Here is a 21,400-nt window from a genome sequence, read left to right on the forward strand (position 1 = left end):
AAACAGAGGGGAAAGGCAAATCTGATATAATTCCACACAGAACTCCAAAAATGGACTGGACAAAATTATTGACAACCTTAAGAGTTGCTAGCACATCCTTTGAAGATTTCATAAATCCAGTGCCACGAGCAGCAAAGAAACCCCATAAATGACTCAAAGCCAAGCCTTCACACAATATGATATTTTGATTTTTGTCAGTCACTCGTCAGCGTTTGTTCTTGAACGTATTTTTAAAATTAATTAGCCTCGTAAGGATTCACTGACATGACACGGCAGGTGATTTTTCGTAACTCCCACCGTAACAGTTTACTTCAGCCTATATCCATAGTTAATCAGCGTTTTACTGCCAATCTTAGCTGACGTGTCTCGTCATTGGCCACGACATTCTGGGGGAGGAGCTTAGAGAGGCGGAGAAACGGAAGTCGGAAAACAGATTTAAACCAAGTTTGAACCGTCGCCTCTGTTTGCCGGTGCTGTGAGAAAACGCCGCTATCGAAGAGGTCTGGATGCTAAGACAGACTCTGGAGCTGTTTTTTGTCTTTAACGAGGAGGTTTTGATGCTAAAACAAACTCTGAAGCTGTTTTTTTTGTCGAACACGAGTGAGACTGGACGCTGAACACATCTGCGGTGCGAAGGTAAGGAAAACTGTTAGCGGCTAGCGTTAGCATTAACGTGATTGGAGAGCGTTCGCACTAGCGGCGAGCTTTAGCATTAGCATTACCTTGTAATGATATATTTTAATTCCACTTTCAGTCGTTTATATCGCGTTCCCCTGACATGAGTTGTGTTTAGTAGCCTACTGTTTAGTAGCCATACAATTACTCTGCATACATTTTACGGCTTCTTTGTACTTTTGTGCTCCGTCTTGCTCATTTTAAGTCAGTGGCGGATTATCATGTCGATGTGTCTATTTGTGGTGGTATCGCATCGTTGTGCGTCTCTAGCTGGCTGTTTTACACCCACTTTGGTCAGCGTGGTTGTTTTGCATCATATTGTATCAGTGTTCCAGGTAATTTAACGTTTCTTTGTGGCCATTTTGTGTTTCAGTTTGGCAGTTAAGCGTCTCATTGTGATCATTTTTTGCCTCTGTCGTTTTGTGTGTCTTTATAGCTTTGTGGTAGTAATCTGTCCATAGCCATCCATTGATCCCCTGTCGTGTATATTATTGATTAGACTTTGTTTGTGTTTACCTGAGGCCTTATTGAGCTCAGTTTTGTGTTAAATACAAGCTTGAAAACTAGATCTTTAACTCTGTGCTCCTCAACAAGTTTTAAGCCTCAAGAGTAGGTCACAATGTATGAGCTGAGATTACTGTTAGAAATAAAGACTATTTAAAAAAATTGCTTTTTCCTCTGAAACCAATTAAGTCATATTCTTGTAACATAATTAATTTATTCACCCCAAAACTCAAAGTGTGATTGTCAGGGTTCTAGTGTTAAGTGCCAGTGTTAGTGTTTAGAAGTGAACTATTCTTTATCAATTAGGTTGTTTGTTTTTCATGTGTTGTACTTGTGTTTTCCAGGTTTACTGGCTCAGCTGCTGCAGCCTGGACAGAAACACCAGCTCTCACCTTACAAACCCAACAGGTATGTGTCCTTAAGATTTACTCAGTATGAAAAAATGTGTAACAGTGTTATTGTTTAAATCCTTGGTATTTAATCAGTCTAGTGTTGAATATAATAATATCTGATTAATCATGTCTATAAATTGTCAGAAAAAAAGGTAAATATAATAATATCTGATTAATCATGTCTATAAATTGTCAGAAAAAAAAGGTAAATTACAAACTGCTTTACATCAACTGTCCAACACAGAGCACTGAAATTAAATAACATATCTTCAGTGATTGATCTGAAGTCTGAAGAGTTTGATTTGTCTTTATTTACATAGTCCATGAAAGTGCAGTTCATAGAAAATTAAGACTTTAAACATCATCTCTCCCTCATGCTCTAAGGCTGGGCACACACTAAAAGATTTTTAAAATCTTACCCAATTTAGAAAATGTGAGAGCCCACACACACATGACAACAAATAATGTCAGATTTCACGGTTTTGTTCTCATAGTATGTGATGTGCAGAGAGCAGACCTACACCGCACACCACACACCACACACTAACAGATTCTGGCCACCAACAACCAGAGTCTTGACTCTCAAAGCTCACAATCTCACACGATCAAATGAGACCGTAGAGTAAATAAGCATGGCAGACACCCCGTTCCACATGACAGTCAACCAAGAACGCGCTTGGCTCTCCTTGGTGTTCCCCCCACACAAGTCTCTCACTCTTTCCCCCTCTGTCTTTCCCTCTCTGACTCTCTCATTAGTACAGTAAATCATAAAAATATGTAGAACTTAATCAGTTCAGTTTCACACTAGAAACACTGTCATTTTGGCTTCTATCGACCAAATTCAGTTCATATTTTAACTGACTTTGGAGAAAAAACATTTCCATCCACTATTGTGAATATCAGGAGCTGGTGGAGTCAGTTCTCCAGTCAGAGCAGCAGCTTGTGTCTTTGAGTATGAGGCTAATTTAACTCTTGGGCTAGTTCTGATTAGTCCAGAACCAGTTAGTCCACACTTTGGTTTCTTTGTAGATTACTTCTCTATCTTTTGACAGTTTGAAGTTCAATACCCAGAAACTCTCTCTTATTTTGCTGTTAAAAGTCACATCTTTATATGATGTTTGTTGTGTTTTTCTCCACAGGATTCAAACTTCAACCATTAAAACACAGAGAGAAGAGACAGACGTGAAGACATTTCCAGAAGGTCAGTGTTAGTTTATTCTTTTCAGTCTGACACTTTAAAATCTGTTGTCTGGAACAAATAGCAACAAATTAAAGCTGCTGTGACTTATCAGTTGTAATTAGAATTAAATAGTATTATTATTTTTTTAAGTCTTAATATATGTATAACAAAATATAAAGATAAAACAGAAAATATAAACCCTTAGAATAGAAACCCTTTAAATAAAACTGTATAAAACTTAAAATATATATAAAAAATGAAATAAAATTAAATGTAAAACCTTTGAAGATATGTGTAAAAATAAATATAAAACCATTAAAAAATAAAATAAAAACCATAAATAAATAGGTCCAAAAAGTAAGTAAAAAATAATTTAAAAATACATGTCAAACCTAAACTAAACATTTTTTTTAAAAAAAGTTAAAAACAGGTTTGATAAATAAGGTTAAAACCTTTTAAATATTCAACATTTAAATATATATTTAAAACTAAAACATAAGTATGAAAGTTTTTAAAGATTATCTAAAAACTCTTAAAAATATGTCTGAACAATGAGTTTAAAAATTAAGCGTATAAAACCATAAAAAATATGTTTTCAAAATGTTTAAAAATAGGTCTAAAAAAATTAAAACATGAGAATAATGAAATTTTTCTTAAAATAAAATGATTTGTATAACATCAGTTTCAAAACAGAGAAATGCAACTGAAAAGTTTAGGAAGACACTTGTAATGATTTTGTTCCAGACAACATACAATTATGAATTAATTTTAATTAAATAGTTGTATCATAAGCAGTTGAATATTCTCACAGGTCTTTAACAAAGACATAGGTCTATGGAAAATGTGCCCATGACAACATTACAGAAAGCAGAGAAAAACAAAGTTTTTTTTAGTTAAATAACAGGAAACCTACACTTTACACTTTACCAAAGTTAGAGGTCTTTTATGTAATTAACAGCGTCGTAACACTTTTGCTTTCTTTCATCTACTTCAGGTCTTCAGCTGCTGTCGTCCTCTCCCCCTGCAGAGACAAGAACGCATGTTAATCACAGAAACTGACCTTATTCATTTCTGATACCTGATTACAATGATTTACACTAAACTTTTCAGTTCAGGATATCAGTGCTCAAATCCAAACCATTACTGTTATACTGTTCATATTGTTTGTACTTTTTACAAATTATATATACTCTTGTTTTATATCTTGTCTTGTTCAAGTCATGCCTTTATCTATTTTTGCTGCGATGAGACTAAAAAGGATTATCTTACTCTTACCCAAATAAATAGTTCTGAACACTGAATATTTTCTGTCTGTTAAATATTGTATGAAAGTGAATATTTTTTACCAGGGGTTAGGGTTTTTAGCCTCAATTATACATTTTAACTGCAAGTAGAGATTTTTTGACCATTTTCATCCCTTATTTTCATTTTTGGACCGATTTTGACGCCTTATTTTACTATGACATTATTTGACCAATTTTGATTCCCTACCACCAGTTTTGAGGCCAAACAATACAGTGACAATTTTTCAGAATTTTTGATGCCTTACTGTACTATGACTTTTTTGGTGGTTTTTGACCTTTTTTCATGCCTATGACATTTTTTGACCATTTTTCATGCCTTACTAAACTATGACTTTTTTGGTGGTTTTTGACCCTTTACTATACTAGGACATTTTTTGACGGTTTTTGACCTTTTTTCATGCCTTACTAAACTATGACCTTTTTGACCATTTTTCATGCCTTACTAAACTATGACATTTTTTGACCATTTTTCATGCCTTACTATACTATGACATTTTTGATGGTTTTTGACCCCTTACTATACTAGGACATTTTTTGACATTTTCTGACCATTTTTCATGCCTCACTATACTATGACTTTTTTGACCATTTTTCATGCCTTACTAAACTATGACCCTTTTGACCATTTTTCATGCCTTACTGAACTATGACTTTTTTGGTGGTTTTTGACCCTTTACTATACTATGACATTTTTTGACCATTTTTCATGCCTTACTAAACTATGGCCTTTTTTGACCATTTTTCATGTCTTACTAAACTATGACATTTTTTGACCATTTTTCATGCCTTACTATACTATGACTTTTTTGGTGGTTTTTGATCCCTTACTATACTAGGACATTTTTGACGTTTTTGACCATTTTTCATGCTTACTATACTATGACATTTTTGATGGTTTTTGACCCTTACTATACTAGGACATTTTTTGACGGTTTTTGACCATTTTTCATGCCTTACTATACTATGACATTTTTGATGGTTTTTGACCCCTTACTATACTAGGACATTTTTTGACGGTTTTTGACCATTTTTCATGCCTTACTATACTATGACATTTTTGATGGTTTTTGACCCCTTACTGTACTATGACCTTTTTTTTGACCATTTTTCATGCCTCACTATACTATGACTTTTTTGGTGGTTTTTGACCCCTTACTATACTATGACATTTTTTGACCATTTTTCATGCCTCACTATACTATGACATTTTTGATGGTTTTTGATCCCTTACTATACTATGACATTTTATGACCATTTTTCATGCCTCACTATACTATGACATTTTTGGTGGTTTTTGACCCCTTACTATACTATGACCTTTTTTTGACCATTTTTCATGCCTTACTATACTATGACATTTTTTGACCATTTTTCATGCCTTACTAAACTATGACCCTTTTGACCATTTTTCATGCCTTACTGAACTATGACTTTTTTGGTGGTTTTTGACCCTTTACTATACTATGACATTTTTTGACCATTTTTCATGCCTTACTAAACTATGGCCTTTTTTGACCATTTTTCATGTCTTACTAAACTATGACATTTTTTGACGGTTTTTGACCATTTTTCATGCCTTACTATACTATGACATTTTTGATGGTTTTTGATCCCTTACTATACTATGACATTTTCTGACCATTTTTCATGCCTCACTATACTATGACATTTTTGATGGTTTTTGACCCCTTACTATACTATGACCTTTTTTTGACCATTTTTCATGCCTTACTAAACTATGACATTTTTTGACGGTTTTTGACCATTTTTCATGCCTTACTATACTATGACATTTTTGATGGTTTTTGACCCCTTACTATACTATGACCTTTTTTTGACCATTTTTCATGCCTTACTATACTATGACATTTTTTGACCATTTTTCATGCCTTACTCAACTATGACCCTTTTGACCATTTTTCATGCCTTACTGAACTATGACTTTTTTGGTGGTTTTTGACCCTTTACTATACTATGACATTTTTTGACCATTTTTCATGCCTTACTAAACTATGGCCTTTTTTGACCATTTTTCATGTCTTACTAAACTATGACATTTTTTGACGGTTTTTGACCATTTTTCATGCCTTACTATACTATGACATTTTTGATGGTTTTTGACCCCTTACTATACTAGGACATTTTTTGACGGTTTTTGACCATTTTTCATGCCTTACTATACTATGACATTTTTGATGGTTTTTGACCCCTTACTATACTATGACCTTTTTTTGACCATTTTTCATGCCTTACTATACTATGACATTTTTTGGTGGTTTTTGACCATTTTTCATGCCTTACTAAACTATGACCTTTTTGACCATTTTTCATGCCTTACTGAACTATGACTTTTTTGGTGGTTTTTGACCCTTTACTATACTATGACATTTTTTGACCATTTTTCATGCCTTACTAAACTATGGCCTTTTTTGACCATTTTTCATGTCTTACTAAACTATGACATTTTTTGACGGTTTTTGACCATTTTTCATGCCTTACTATACTATGACATTTTTGATGGTTTTTGATCCCTTACTATACTATGACATTTTCTGACCATTTTTCATGCCTTACTATACTATGACTTTTTTGGTGGTTTTTGACCCTTTACTATACTATGACATTTTTTGACCATTTTTCATGCCTTACTAAACTATGGCCTTTTTTGACCATTTTTCATGTCTTACTAAACTATGACATTTTTTGACGGTTTTTGACCATTTTTCATGCCTTACTATACTATGACATTTTTGATGGTTTTTGATCCCTTACTATACTATGACATTTTCTGACCATTTTTCATGCCTCACTATACTATGACATTTTTGATGGTTTTTGACCCCTTACTATACTATGACCTTTTTTTGACCATTTTTCATGCCTTACTAAACTATGACATTTTTTGACGGTTTTTGACCATTTTTCATGCCTTACTATACTATGACATTTTTGATGGTTTTTGACCCCTTACTATACTATGACCTTTTTTTGACCATTTTTCATGCCTTACTATACTATGACATTTTTTGACCATTTTTCATGCCTTACTCAACTATGACCCTTTTGACCATTTTTCATGCCTTACTGAACTATGACTTTTTTGGTGGTTTTTGACCCTTTACTATACTATGACATTTTTTGACCATTTTTCATGCCTTACTAAACTATGGCCTTTTTTGACCATTTTTCATGTCTTACTAAACTATGACATTTTTTGACGGTTTTTGACCATTTTTCATGCCTTACTATACTAGGACATTTTTGATGGTTTTTGACCCCTTACTATACTAGGACATTTTTTTGACCATTTTTCATGCCTTACTATACTATGACATTTTTTGGTGGTTTTTGACCATTTTTCATGCCTTACTAAACTATGACCTTTTTGACCATTTTTCATGCCTTACTGAACTATGACTTTTTTGGTGGTTTTTGACCCTTTACTATACTATGACATTTTTTGACCATTTTTCATGCCTTACTAAACTATGGCCTTTTTTGACCATTTTTCATGTCTTACTAAACTATGACATTTTTTGACGGTTTTTGATCCCTTACTATACTATGACATTTTCTGACCATTTTTCATGCCTTACTATACTATGACTTTTTTGGTGGTTTTTGACCCTTTACTATACTATGACATTTTTTGACCATTTTTCATGCCTTACTAAACTATGGCCTTTTTTGACCATTTTTCATGTCTTACTAAACTATGACATTTTTTGACGGTTTTTGACCATTTTTCATGCCTTACTATACTATGACATTTTTGATGGTTTTTGACCCCTTACTATACTATGACCTTTTTTTGACCATTTTTCATGCCTCACTATACTATGACTTTTTTGGTGGTTTTTGACCCCTTACTATACTATGACATTTTTTGACCATTTTTCATGCCTCACTATACTATGACATTTTTGATGGTTTTTGATCCCTTACTATACTATGACATTTTATGACCATTTTTCATGCCTCACTATACTATGACATTTTTGGTGGTTTTTGACCCCTTACTATACTATGACCTTTTTTTGACCATTTTTCATGCCTTACTATACTATGACATTTTTTGACCATTTTTCATGCCTTACTAAACTATGACCCTTTTGACCATTTTTCATGCCTTACTGAACTATGACTTTTTTGGTGGTTTTTGACCCTTTACTATACTATGACATTTTTTGACCATTTTTCATGCCTTACTAAACTATGGCCTTTTTTGACCATTTTTCATGTCTTACTAAACTATGACATTTTTTGACGGTTTTTGACCATTTTTCATGCCTTACTATACTATGACATTTTTGATGGTTTTTGATCCCTTACTATACTATGACATTTTCTGACCATTTTTCATGCCTCACTATACTATGACATTTTTGATGGTTTTTGACCCCTTACTATACTATGACCTTTTTTTGACCATTTTTCATGCCTTACTAAACTATGACATTTTTTGACGGTTTTTGACCATTTTTCATGCCTTACTATACTATGACATTTTTGATGGTTTTTGACCCCTTACTATACTATGACCTTTTTTTGACCATTTTTCATGCCTTACTATACTATGACATTTTTTGACCATTTTTCATGCCTTACTAAACTATGACCCTTTTGACCATTTTTCATGCCTTACTGAACTATGACTTTTTTGGTGGTTTTTGACCCTTTACTATACTATGACATTTTTTGACCATTTTTCATGCCTTACTAAACTATGGCCTTTTTTGACCATTTTTCATGTCTTACTAAACTATGACATTTTTTGACGGTTTTTGACCATTTTTCATGCCTTACTATACTATGACTTTTTTGGTGGTTTTTGACCCCTTACTATACTATGACATTTTTTGACCATTTTTCATGCCTTACTATACTATGACATTTTCTGACCATTTTTGACCCCTTACTATACTATGACATTTTTTTGACCATTTTTCATGTCTTACTAAACTATGACATTTTTTGATGGTTTTTGACCATTTTTCATGCCTCACTATACTATGACTTTTTTGGTGGTTTTTGACCCCTTACTATACTATGACATTTTTTGACCATTTTTCATGCCTCACTATACTATGACATTTTTGATGGTTTTTGATCCCTTACTATACTATGACATTTTATGACCATTTTTCATGCCTCACTATACTATGACATTTTTTGGTGGTTTTTGACCCCTTACTATACTATGACCTTTTTTTGACCATTTTTCATGCCTTACTATACTATGACATTTTTTGGTGGTTTTTGACCATTTTTCATGCCTTACTATACTATGACATTTTTTGACCATTTTTCATGCCTTACTAAACTATGACCTTTTTGACCATTTTTCATGCCTTACTGAACTATGACTTTTTTGGTGGTTTTTGACCCTTTACTATACTATGACCTTTTTTTGACCATTTTTCATGCCTTACTAAACTATGGCCTTTTTTGACCATTTTTCATGTCTTACTAAACTATGACATTTTTTGACGGTTTTTGACCATTTTTCATGCCTTACTATACTATGACATTTTTGATGGTTTTTGACCCCTTACTATACTAGGACATTTTTGACGGTTTTTGACCATTTTTCATGCCTTACTATACTATGACATTTTTGATGGTTTTTGACCCCTTACTATACTATGACCTTTTTTTGACCATTTTTCATGCCTTACTATACTATGACATTTTTTGGTGGTTTTTGACCATTTTTCATGCCTTACTATACTATAACATTTTTTGACCATTTTTCATGCCTTACTAAACTATGACCTTTTTGACCATTTTTCATGCCTTACTGAACTATGACTTTTTTGGTGGTTTTTGACCCTTTACTATACTATGACATTTTCTGACCATTTTTGACCCTTTACTATACTATGACATTTTTTGACCATTTTTCATGCCTTACTAAACTATGGCCTTTTTTGACCATTTTTCATGTCTTACTAAACTATGACATTTTTTGACGGTTTTTGACCATTTTTCATGCCTTACTATACTATGACATTTTTGATGGTTTTTGACCCCTTACTATACTAGGACATTTTTTGACGGTTTTTGACCATTTTTCATGCCTTACTATACTATGACATTTTGATGGTTTTTGACCCCTTACTATACTAGGACATTTTTTGACGGTTTTTGACCATTTTTCATGCCTTACTATACTATGACATTTTTGATGGTTTTTGACCCCTTACTATACTATGACCTTTTTTTGACCATTTTTCATGCCTCACTATACTATGACTTTTTTGGTGGTTTTGACCCCTTACTATACTATGACATTTTTTGACCATTTTTCATGCCTCACTATACTATGACATTTTTGATGGTTTTTGATCCCTTACTATACTATGACATTTTATGACCATTTTTCATGCCTCACTATACTATGACATTTTTGGTGGTTTTTGACCCCTTACTATACTATGACCTTTTTTTGACCATTTTTCATGCCTTACTATACTATGACATTTTTTGACCATTTTTCATGCCTTACTAAACTATGACCCTTTTGACCATTTTTCATGCCTTACTGAACTATGACTTTTTTGGTGGTTTTTGACCCTTTACTATACTATGACATTTTTTGACCATTTTTCATGCCTTACTAAACTATGGCCTTTTTTGACCATTTTTCATGTCTTACTAAACTATGACATTTTTTGACGGTTTTTGACCATTTTTCATGCCTTACTATACTATGACATTTTTGATGGTTTTTGATCCCTTACTATACTATGACATTTTCTGACCATTTTTCATGCCTCACTATACTATGACATTTTTGATGGTTTTTGACCCCTTACTATACTATGACCTTTTTTGACCATTTTTTCATGCCTTACTAAACTATGACATTTTTTGACGGTTTTTGACCATTTTTCATGCCTTACTATACTATGACATTTTTGATGGTTTTTGACCCCTTACTATACTATGACCTTTTTTTGACCATTTTTCATGCCTTACTATACTATGACATTTTTTGACCATTTTTCATGCCTTACTCAACTATGACCCTTTTGACCATTTTTCATGCCTTACTGAACTATGACTTTTTTGGTGGTTTTTGACCCTTTACTATACTATGACATTTTTTGACCATTTTTCATGCCTTACTAAACTATGGCCTTTTTTGACCATTTTTCATGTCTTACTAAACTATGACATTTTTTGACGGTTTTTGACCATTTTTCATGTACTTACTATGACATTTTTGATGGTTTTTGACCCCTTACTATACTAGGACATTTTTGACGGTTTTTGACCATTTTTCATGCCTTACTACTATGACATTTTGATGGTTTTTTGACCCCTTACTATACTATGACCTTTTTTTGACCATTTTATGCCTTACTATACTATGACATTTTTTGGTGGTTTTTTGACCATTTTTTCATGCCTTACTAAACTATGACCTTTTTGACCATTTTTCATGCCTTACTGAACTATGACTTTTTTGGTGGTTTTTGACCCTTTACTATACTATGACATTTTTTGACCATTTTTCATGCCTTACTAAACTATGGCCTTTTTTGACCATTTTTCATGTCTTACTAAACTATGACATTTTTTGACGGTTTTTGACCATTTTTCATGCCTTACTATACTATGACATTTTTGATGGTTTTTGATCCCTTACTATACTATGACATTTTCTGACCATTTTTCATGCCTTACTATACTATGACTTTTTTGGTGGTTTTTGACCCTTTACTATACTATGACATTTTTTGACCATTTTTCATGCCTTACTAAACTATGGCCTTTTTTGACCATTTTTCATGTCTTACTAAACTATGACATTTTTTGACGGTTTTTGACCATTTTTCATGCCTTACTATACTATGACATTTTTGATGGTTTTTGATCCCTTACTATACTATGACATTTTCTGACCATTTTTCATGCCTCACTATACTATGACATTTTTGATGGTTTTTGACCCCTTACTATACTATGACCTTTTTTTGACCATTTTTCATGCCTTACTAAACTATGACATTTTTTGACGGTTTTTGACCATTTTTCATGCCTTACTATACTATGACATTTTTGATGGTTTTTGACCCCTTACTATACTATGACCTTTTTTTGACCATTTTTCATGCCTTACTATACTATGACATTTTTTGACCATTTTTCATGCCTTACTCAACTATGACCCTTTTGACCATTTTTCATGCCTTACTGAACTATGACTTTTTTGGTGGTTTTTGACCCTTTACTATACTATGACATTTTTTGACCATTTTTCATGCCTTACTAAACTATGGCCTTTTTTGACCATTTTTCATGTCTTACTAAACTATGACATTTTTTGACGGTTTTTGACCATTTTTCATGCCTTACTATACTAGGACATTTTTGATGGTTTTTGACCCCTTACTATACTAGGACATTTTTTTGACCATTTTTCATGCCTTACTATACTATGACATTTTTTGGTGGTTTTTGACCATTTTTCATGCCTTACTAAACTATGACCTTTTTGACCATTTTTCATGCCTTACTGAACTATGACTTTTTTGGTGGTTTTTGACCCTTTACTATACTATGACATTTTTTGACCATTTTTCATGCCTTACTAAACTATGGCCTTTTTTGACCATTTTTCATGTCTTACTAAACTATGACATTTTTTGATGGTTTTTGACCATTTTTCATGCCTTACTATACTATGACATTTTTGATGGTTTTTGATCCCTTACTATACTATGACATTTTCTGACCATTTTTCATGCCTTACTATACTATGACTTTTTTGGTGGTTTTTGACCCTTTACTATACTATGACATTTTTTGACCATTTTTCATGCCTTACTAAACTATGGCCTTTTTTGACCATTTTTCATGTCTTACTAAACTATGACATTTTTTGACGGTTTTTGACCATTTTTCATGCCTTACTATACTATGACATTTTTGATGGTTTTTGACCCCTTACTATACTATGACCTTTTTTTGACCATTTTTCATGCCTCACTATACTATGACTTTTTTGGTGGTTTTTGACCCCTTACTATACTATGACATTTTTTGACCATTTTTCATGCCTCACTATACTATGACATTTTTGATGGTTTTTGATCCCTTACTATACTATGACATTTTATGACCATTTTTCATGCCTCACTATACTATGACATTTTTGGTGGTTTTTGACCCCTTACTATACTATGACCTTTTTTTGACCATTTTTCATGCCTTACTATACTATGACATTTTTTGACCATTTTTCATGCCTTACTAAACTATGACCCTTTTGACCATTTTTCATGCCTTACTGAACTATGACTTTTTTGGTGGTTTTTGACCCTTTACTATACTATGACATTTTTTGACCATTTTTCATGCCTTACTAAACTATGGCCTTTTTTGACCATTTTTCATGTCTTACTAAACTATGACATTTTTTGACGGTTTTTGACCATTTTTCATGCCTTACTATACTATGACATTTTTGATGGTTTTTGATCCCTTACTATACTATGACATTTTCTGACCATTTTTCATGCCTCACTATACTATGACATTTTTGATGGTTTTTGACCCCTTACTATACTATGACCTTTTTTTGACCATTTTTCATGCCTTACTAAACTATGACATTTTTTGACGGTTTTTGACCATTTTTCATGCCTTACTATACTATGACATTTTTGATGGTTTTTGACCCCTTACTATACTATGACCTTTTTTTGACCATTTTTCATGCCTTACTATACTATGACATTTTTGACCATTTTTCATGCCTTACTAAACTATGACCCTTTTGACCATTTTTCATGCCTTACTGAACTATGACTTTTTTGGTGGTTTTTGACCCTTTACTATACTATGACATTTTTTGACCATTTTTCATGCCTTACTAAACTATGGCCTTTTTTGACCATTTTTCATGCCTTACTAAACTATGACATTTTTTGACGGTTTTTGACCATTTTTCATGCCTTACTATACTATGACATTTTTTGACCATTTTTCATGCCTTACTAAACTATGACCTTTTTGACCATTTTTCATGCCTTACTGAACTATGACTTTTTTGGTGGTTTTTGACCCTTTACTATACTATGACATTTTCTGACCATTTTTGACCCCTTACTATACTATGACATTTTTTGACCATTTTTCATGCCTTACTAAACTATGGCCTTTTTTGACCATTTTTCATGTCTTACTAAACTATGACATTTTTTGACGGTTTTTGACCATTTTTCATGCCTTACTATACTATGACATTTTTGATGATCCCTTACTATACTATGACATTTTCTGACCATTTTTCATGCCTTACTATACTATGACTTTTTTGGTGGTTTTTGACCCTTTACTATACTATGACATTTTTTGACCATTTTTCATGCCTTACTAAACTATGGCCTTTTTTGACCATTTTTCATGTCTTACTAAACTATGACATTTTTTGACGGTTTTTGACCATTTTTCATGCCTTACTATACTATGACATTTTTGATGGTTTTTGACCCCTTACTATACTAGGACATTTTTTGACGGTTTTTGACCATTTTTCATGCCTTACTATACTATGACATTTTTGATGGTTTTTGACCCCTTACTATACTATGACCTTTTTTTGACCATTTTTCATGCCTTACTATACTATGACATTTTTGATGGTTTTTGATCCCTTACTATACTATGACCTTTTTTTGACCATTTTTCATGCCTTACTATACTATGACATTTTTGATGGTTTTTGACCATTTTTCATGCCTTACTATACTATGACATTTTTTGACCATTTTTCATGCCTTACTATACTATGACATTTTTTGGTGGTTTTTGACCATTTTTCATGCCTTACTATACTATGACATTTTTGATGGTTTTTGACCCCTTACTATACTATGACATTTTTTTGACCATTTTGACCCCTTGCTATACTATGACATTTTCTGACCATCTTTGACAACATACCATACTATGACTTTTTTGGTGGTTTTTGACCCTTTACTATACTATGACCTTTTTTGACCATTTTTCATGCCTTACTATACTATGACATTTTTTGGTGGTTTTTGGCCCCTTACTATACTATGACATTTTTTGACCATTTTTGACCCCTTACTATACTGACATCTTTTGACCAGTTTTGACACCATACAATACAGTGACAATTTTTCAGAATTTTTGATGCCTTACTGTACTATGACATTTTTTGGTGGTTTTTCATGCCTTGCTATACTATGACATTTTTTGATGATTTTTGTCACCTTACCATTCTATGACATTTTTTTGACGCCTTACTATATTGTGACATTTTTTGACCATTTTCATCCCTTATTTTCATTTTTGGGCCGATTTTGACGCCTTACTTTACTATGACATTATTTGACCAATTTTGATTCCCTACTCTACTATGACAATTGTTGACCGTTTTTGACGTCTCACTCTGACATTTTTTGAGCATTTTTCATGCCATACTATGCTATGAAATGTTTTGACCGATTTTGATGCCTGACTACTATGACATTTTCTGACGATTTTTGATGCCTTACTAGATGTAAAGTTGTTAATTACCTGGAGGCCTCTGGTCGGTCCTGGTCTCAAAGAATTTCTTCATTGTACGAAGACTCTGTGATCATGGACTTAACCTGGAGGAAATCAAAGAGAAACATACAAAGGAAAAATGATCAATACACTACTACCTATTCCTCATCAACAGTTTAACCATGAAAACACAGATAAATACGTAAATAAGTGTAGAACTGGTACATCTTACTTACATTACTTACATCTTACTTGTGATATTGCTTAATTACTTTAACATTACTTCTATTGATACAGATTACTAAACATGATTTTTTATATAGCAGATTACTTCTATTATAACACGTTTCTGATAAACTGAATACTGAACAAAAACAATTTAATGTGAATGCTATGGGTTGGACAGTTGATGTAAAGCTGTTTGTGAATTACCTGGAGGCCTCTGTCCTGGTCTCGAAGATCTTCTTCATTGTACGATGTCTCTCTCTGATCGTGGACTACGTCTCTGTGATCGCGGACAGTGTCTCTTAGATTATGGACAAAGTCTCTGCAATCATGGACAATGTCTTTGTGATCGTGGACGATGTCTCTGAGATCATAGACGGTGTCTCTGTGACCATCGACAATGTCTCCATGATCGCGGGCAATGCCTTCAAATCGGTGACCCCCGTCTCCGCCGATTCTATCGCAAGGTCTCTACGAAGCATGGGACAATGTCTCAGATCATGGACAACGTCTCTCTCGTCTTTGACAAGGTCTCTGTGATCACAGACGATGTCTCTGATCGTGGACAATGTCTTCCTCATCTTCAACAATGTCTCTCCGATCATGGACCATGTCTCTGCGATCATGGACGAAGTCATGGACTAAGTGGTGACACCTGGAGGAAATCAAAGAGAAACATACAAAGGAAAATGATCAATACACAACTACCTATTCCTCATCAACAGTTTAACCATGAAAACACAGATAAATACGTAAATAAGTGTAGAACTGGTTGTTAAAGATATTTTTAAAATCACCCTTTGACCAACAGTTACAATTAACACACTAATGAACAACTCTCTCCAATATTTTATTTGTATAACTTTTACTGTTGCAAACTACAGCTAGTAACAGATTACTTTGACTATTACATCTTACTTGTGATATTGCTTAATTACTTTAACATTACTTCTATTGATACAGATTACTAAACATGATTTTTTATATAGCAGATTACTTCTATTATAACACGTTTCTGATAAACTGAATACTGAACAAAAACAATTTAATGTGAATGCTATGGGTTGGACAGTTGATGTAAAGCGGTTTGTGAATTACCTGGAGGCCTCTGTCCTGGTCTCGAAGATCTTCTTCATTGTACGATGTCTCTCTCTGATCGTGGACTACGTCTCTGTGATCGCGGACAGTGTCTCTGAGATTATGGACAAAGTCTCTGCAATCATGGACAATGTCTTTGTGATCGTGGACGATGTCTCTGAGATCATAGACGGTGTCTCTGTGACCATCGACAATGTCTCCATGATCGCGGGCAATGCCTTCAAATCGGTGACCCCCGTCTCCGCCGATTCTATCGCAAGGTCTCTACGAAGCATGGGACAATGTCTCAGATCATGGACAACGTCTCTCTCGTCTTTGACAAGGTCTCTGTGATCACAGACGATGTCTCTGATCGTGGACAATGTCTCCCTCATCCTCAACAATGTCTCTCCGATCATGGACCATGTCTCTGCGATCATGGACGAAGTCGTGGACTAAGTGGTGACACCTGGAGGAAATCAAAGAGAAACATACAAAGGAAAATGATCAATACACAACTACCTATTCCTCATCAACAGTTTAACCATGAAAACACAGATAAATACGTAAATAAGTGTAGAACTGGTTGTTAAAGATATTTTTAAAATCACCCTTTGACCAACAGTTACAATTAACACACTAATGAACAACTCTCTCCAATATTTTATTTGTATAACTTTTACTGTTGCAAACTACAGCTAGTAACAGATTACTTTGACTATTACATCTTACTTGTGATATTGCGTAATTACTTAACATTACTTCTATTGATACAGATTACTAAACATGATTTTTTATATAGCAGATTACTTCTATTATAACACGTTTCTGATAAACTGAATACTGAACAAAAACAATTTAATGTGAATGCTCTGGGCTGGACAGTTGATGTAAAGCTGTTTGTGAATTACCTGGAGGCCTCTGTCCTGGTCTCGAAGATCTTCTTCATTGTACGATGTCTCTCTCTGATCGTGGACTACGTCTCTGTGATCGCGGACAGTGTCTCTGAGATTATGGACAAAGTCTCTGCAATCATGGACAATGTCTTTGTGATCGTGGACGATGTCTCTGAGATCATAGACGGTGTCTCTGTGACCATCGACAATGTCTCCATGATCGCGGGCAATGCCTTCAAATCGGTGACCCCCGTCTCCGCCGATTCTATCGCAAGGTCTCTACGAAGCATGGGACAATGTCTCAGATCATGGACAACGTCTCTCTCGTCTTTGACAAGGTCTCTGTGATCACAGACGATGTCTCTGATCGTGGACAATGTCTCCCTCATCCTCAACAATGTCTCTCCGATCATGGACCATGTCTCTGCGATCATGGACGAAGTCATGGACTAAGTGGTGACACCTGGAGGAAATCAAAGAGAAACATACAAAGGAAAATGATCAATACACAACTACCTATTCCTCATCAACAGTTTAACCATGAAAACACAGATAAATACGTAAATAAGTGTAGAACTGGTTGTTAAAGATATTTTTAAAATCACCCTTTGACCAACAGTTACAATTAACACACTAATGAACAACTCACTCCAATATTTTATTTGTAGACTTGATATTGTTTTGTACAGTGTAGTCTAGTGTGTCTAGCACATATGCAGCACAACACAACATAATTAAGAATTTCTGATCATGTACAATCAAACTGAAGTTAGGATATTTTTCAATCCCCTTTTGACTGATCCTTAACAACAACATTTGACATTTTTCATCTGTTGTGGATTACCATTACTTATGCATTGCTTTTATATCACAGATTACTTTTACCATTACATAATACTTTTCTAATTACATATTACTTCTATATTTACAGATAACTTTTACTGTTGCAAACTACAGCTAGTAACAGATTACTTTGACTATTACATCTTACTTATGATATTGCTTAATTACTTTAACATTACTTCTATTGATGCAGATTACTTCTATTATGACACGTTTCTGATAAACTGAATACTGAACAAAAACAATTTAATGTGAATGCTCTGGGCAGGACAGTTGATGTAAAGCTGTTTGTGAATTACCTGGAGGCCTCTGTCCTGGTCTCGAAGATCTTCTTCATTGTACGATGTCTCTCTCTGATCGTGGACTACGTCTCTGTGATCGCGGACAGTGTCTCTGAGATTATGGACAAAGTCTCTGCAATCATGGACAATGTCTTTGTGATCGTGGACGATGTCTCTGAGATCATAGACGGTGTCTCTGTGACCATCGACAATGTCTCCATGATCGCGGGCAATGCCTTCAAATCGGTGACCCCCGTCTCCGCCGATTCTATCGCAAGGTCTCTACGAAGCATGGGACAATGTCTCAGATCATGGACAACGTCTCTCTCGTCTTTGACAAAATCTCTGTGATCACAGACGACGTCTCTGATTGTGGACAATGTCTCCCTCATCTTCAACAATGTCTCTCCGATCATGGACCATGTCTCTGCGATCATGGACGAAGTCATGGACGAAGTCATGGACTAAGTGGTGACACCTGGAGGAAATCAAAGAGAAACATACAAAGGAAAATGATCAATACACAACTACCTATTCCTCAACAGTTTAACCATGAAAACACAGATATATATTCAACATTACAGCAAAACCACAACATTTAATAAACATTAGAGAGCTGTTTCAGAAAATGAACAGTTGACTGTCATCACCTCTTTAAGAACCAACAACAACAAATGTTTGGGAAAAAGTGATTATTAATTGTGTGTCTATCAACTAATCACTGAAGCAATCATGTATGTTACTGTGAACTGCATAACAATAATAAACACTATCAGTTAAGTACATTTTTTAATGCAGGATTATAACTTGTGTTGTTTATTATACTTAGTATTTCTCCCACCATAGACAGTCACATACAGAATCATTATTTCACATTTTAACCTTCTTATTAAGACATATTTAAAATGTCTGTTTTGTGTTGTTCTGTGTCAGTCATGGTATAATGTTACGTTTTATGCAAGCAGTCAGATTTGAACGGCTTTTTAATAACGTTCTTAAGTGTTTGCATTAAAATATAATATTAACAACTGAGGTGTTCTTAGGGTGAAGTGGAGATTTGTTTTGAACATGTACTCCGAAAAAGGCTTTCCCATGAGCTTCCATGTTTTCCCATCTTTACCCACACGTTTTTCTGAGGCCATCAACTCATAGGTGACGTCATTCTCAGTTTAGAGACCATATCGTGTAGCTGTAACCATCTCTTAACTCTGTATCATGCTTGATGAAAAATTTGGTCAGTCTCTGCACAGTATTGAGTAGTACTTTGATTATTGTTTGCAAGAAGAAAAATTTAGTTTTATTTATTTTTGTTATTTATATTTTAATTTTTTAATGTTCTATTTGAGTAAAAGCGTTAATTTAGAAGGTCACACACACACACACACACACAGAAGTTAGAAACTCATAGAAATTTTGAAATGCACTTGCATTGTTTGCATTTTGTGACTTTCAGTCAAATAAAAGATCTAAAAGAATAAAAGATCTTTCCAGTTAAGTCATTGAAGTTTTCTTAAAAATAGTGTCTTGTGATCTGAGTGTATTGTCACACCCCTAGTAGATATTAATTATTATAGCAGAACCAGGACTTTCCTCAAACACTATAGGAGTGTTTCAGAAAATGGGCTGTTTACTGTCACATAAAGCAAGAAAAAGCATCAACATCATTAGGAACCAACAAGAAAGTAACTAAAATCAGGCTCAGGTTTCAGGCTCAAACTTGTGGAGGAGCACAGAGTTAAAATTTAGTTTTCAAGCTTGAGTTTAACATAACTGAGCTCAATCAAGTACTAAGACAAAAAAAAAATTCCCATAGCTATGGACAGATTACTGTCACAAATCTACAAAGACAAACAAAAACGACAGCGAAAAATAGCAAAGACGCAGAATTACGCAATAAGGCCACAAATAGACACAAAATGATCATAACGACGAGATTATCAGACAAACAGACTAATTAACAGTTAACTTGCCTCCGTACGGTGCTACAGTCACAGAAACACAAACACACTTTAACCCACACAAATAAAAACGATGACAAAAGGAAAAAGCCCCGAAGGCATTAAAAGATAAGACTAATGCTAACGCTAACATCAGGTGTAAAGCAGCCAGGTACAAACGCAATATAATACAAAATGACCACAAAGAGACACAAACGATGACAACGACATGATAACGGCTATAAACTGAGTTAAAATGACCAGGACGGAATATAAAGTTACAAAGAGATGAAAAATGTCGGTAGAGTGACTGTAAACAACTACAACAGGGATTTAAACAGACTATCAAGAGCTCGTTTTGTTTTTTTTTAACCCATCTAGGTTGGGGGTCCACAACTCACGTCAGGGGCGCCTGAGTCACACTCTTACACAGGCAATAAAAAGGGTTGAAAATGTAAATAAGGTTTTTAAAAATGTCATTAGACGAGAAGGTTAATGCTAACGCTCGCCGCCAACGCAAATGCTAACGCTAGTCGCTAGCTAGTTCTCTTCTTAGC

General features: G+C 34.0%; 2 long non-coding RNA genes across 2 annotated transcripts; one reads left to right on the forward strand and one right to left on the reverse strand.

The window, feature by feature from the left end:
- The first annotated feature begins 249 nt into the window (after positions 1-249).
- Positions 250-4,071, forward strand: LOC127142356 (uncharacterized). Its single transcript, XR_007813012.1, has 4 exons — positions 250-636; positions 1,524-1,587; positions 2,711-2,772; positions 3,746-4,071. It is a non-coding gene; the product is annotated as an uncharacterized LOC127142356 (long non-coding RNA).
- On the reverse strand, positions 3,286-21,395 carry LOC127142355 (uncharacterized). The gene is made up of 6 exons (XR_007813011.1): positions 18,925-21,395; positions 17,798-18,245; positions 16,908-17,355; positions 16,017-16,464; positions 15,615-15,688; positions 3,286-3,772 (listed from the first exon to the last, which is right to left on the reverse strand). It is a non-coding gene; the product is annotated as an uncharacterized LOC127142355 (long non-coding RNA).
- Between the last annotated feature and the right edge of the window lie 5 nt (positions 21,396-21,400).

The sequence above is a fragment of the Lates calcarifer genome, linkage group LG4 (genome assembly GCF_001640805.2).
Source record: "Lates calcarifer isolate ASB-BC8 linkage group LG4, TLL_Latcal_v3, whole genome shotgun sequence".
Taxonomy (NCBI): domain Eukaryota; kingdom Metazoa; phylum Chordata; class Actinopteri; family Centropomidae; genus Lates; species Lates calcarifer.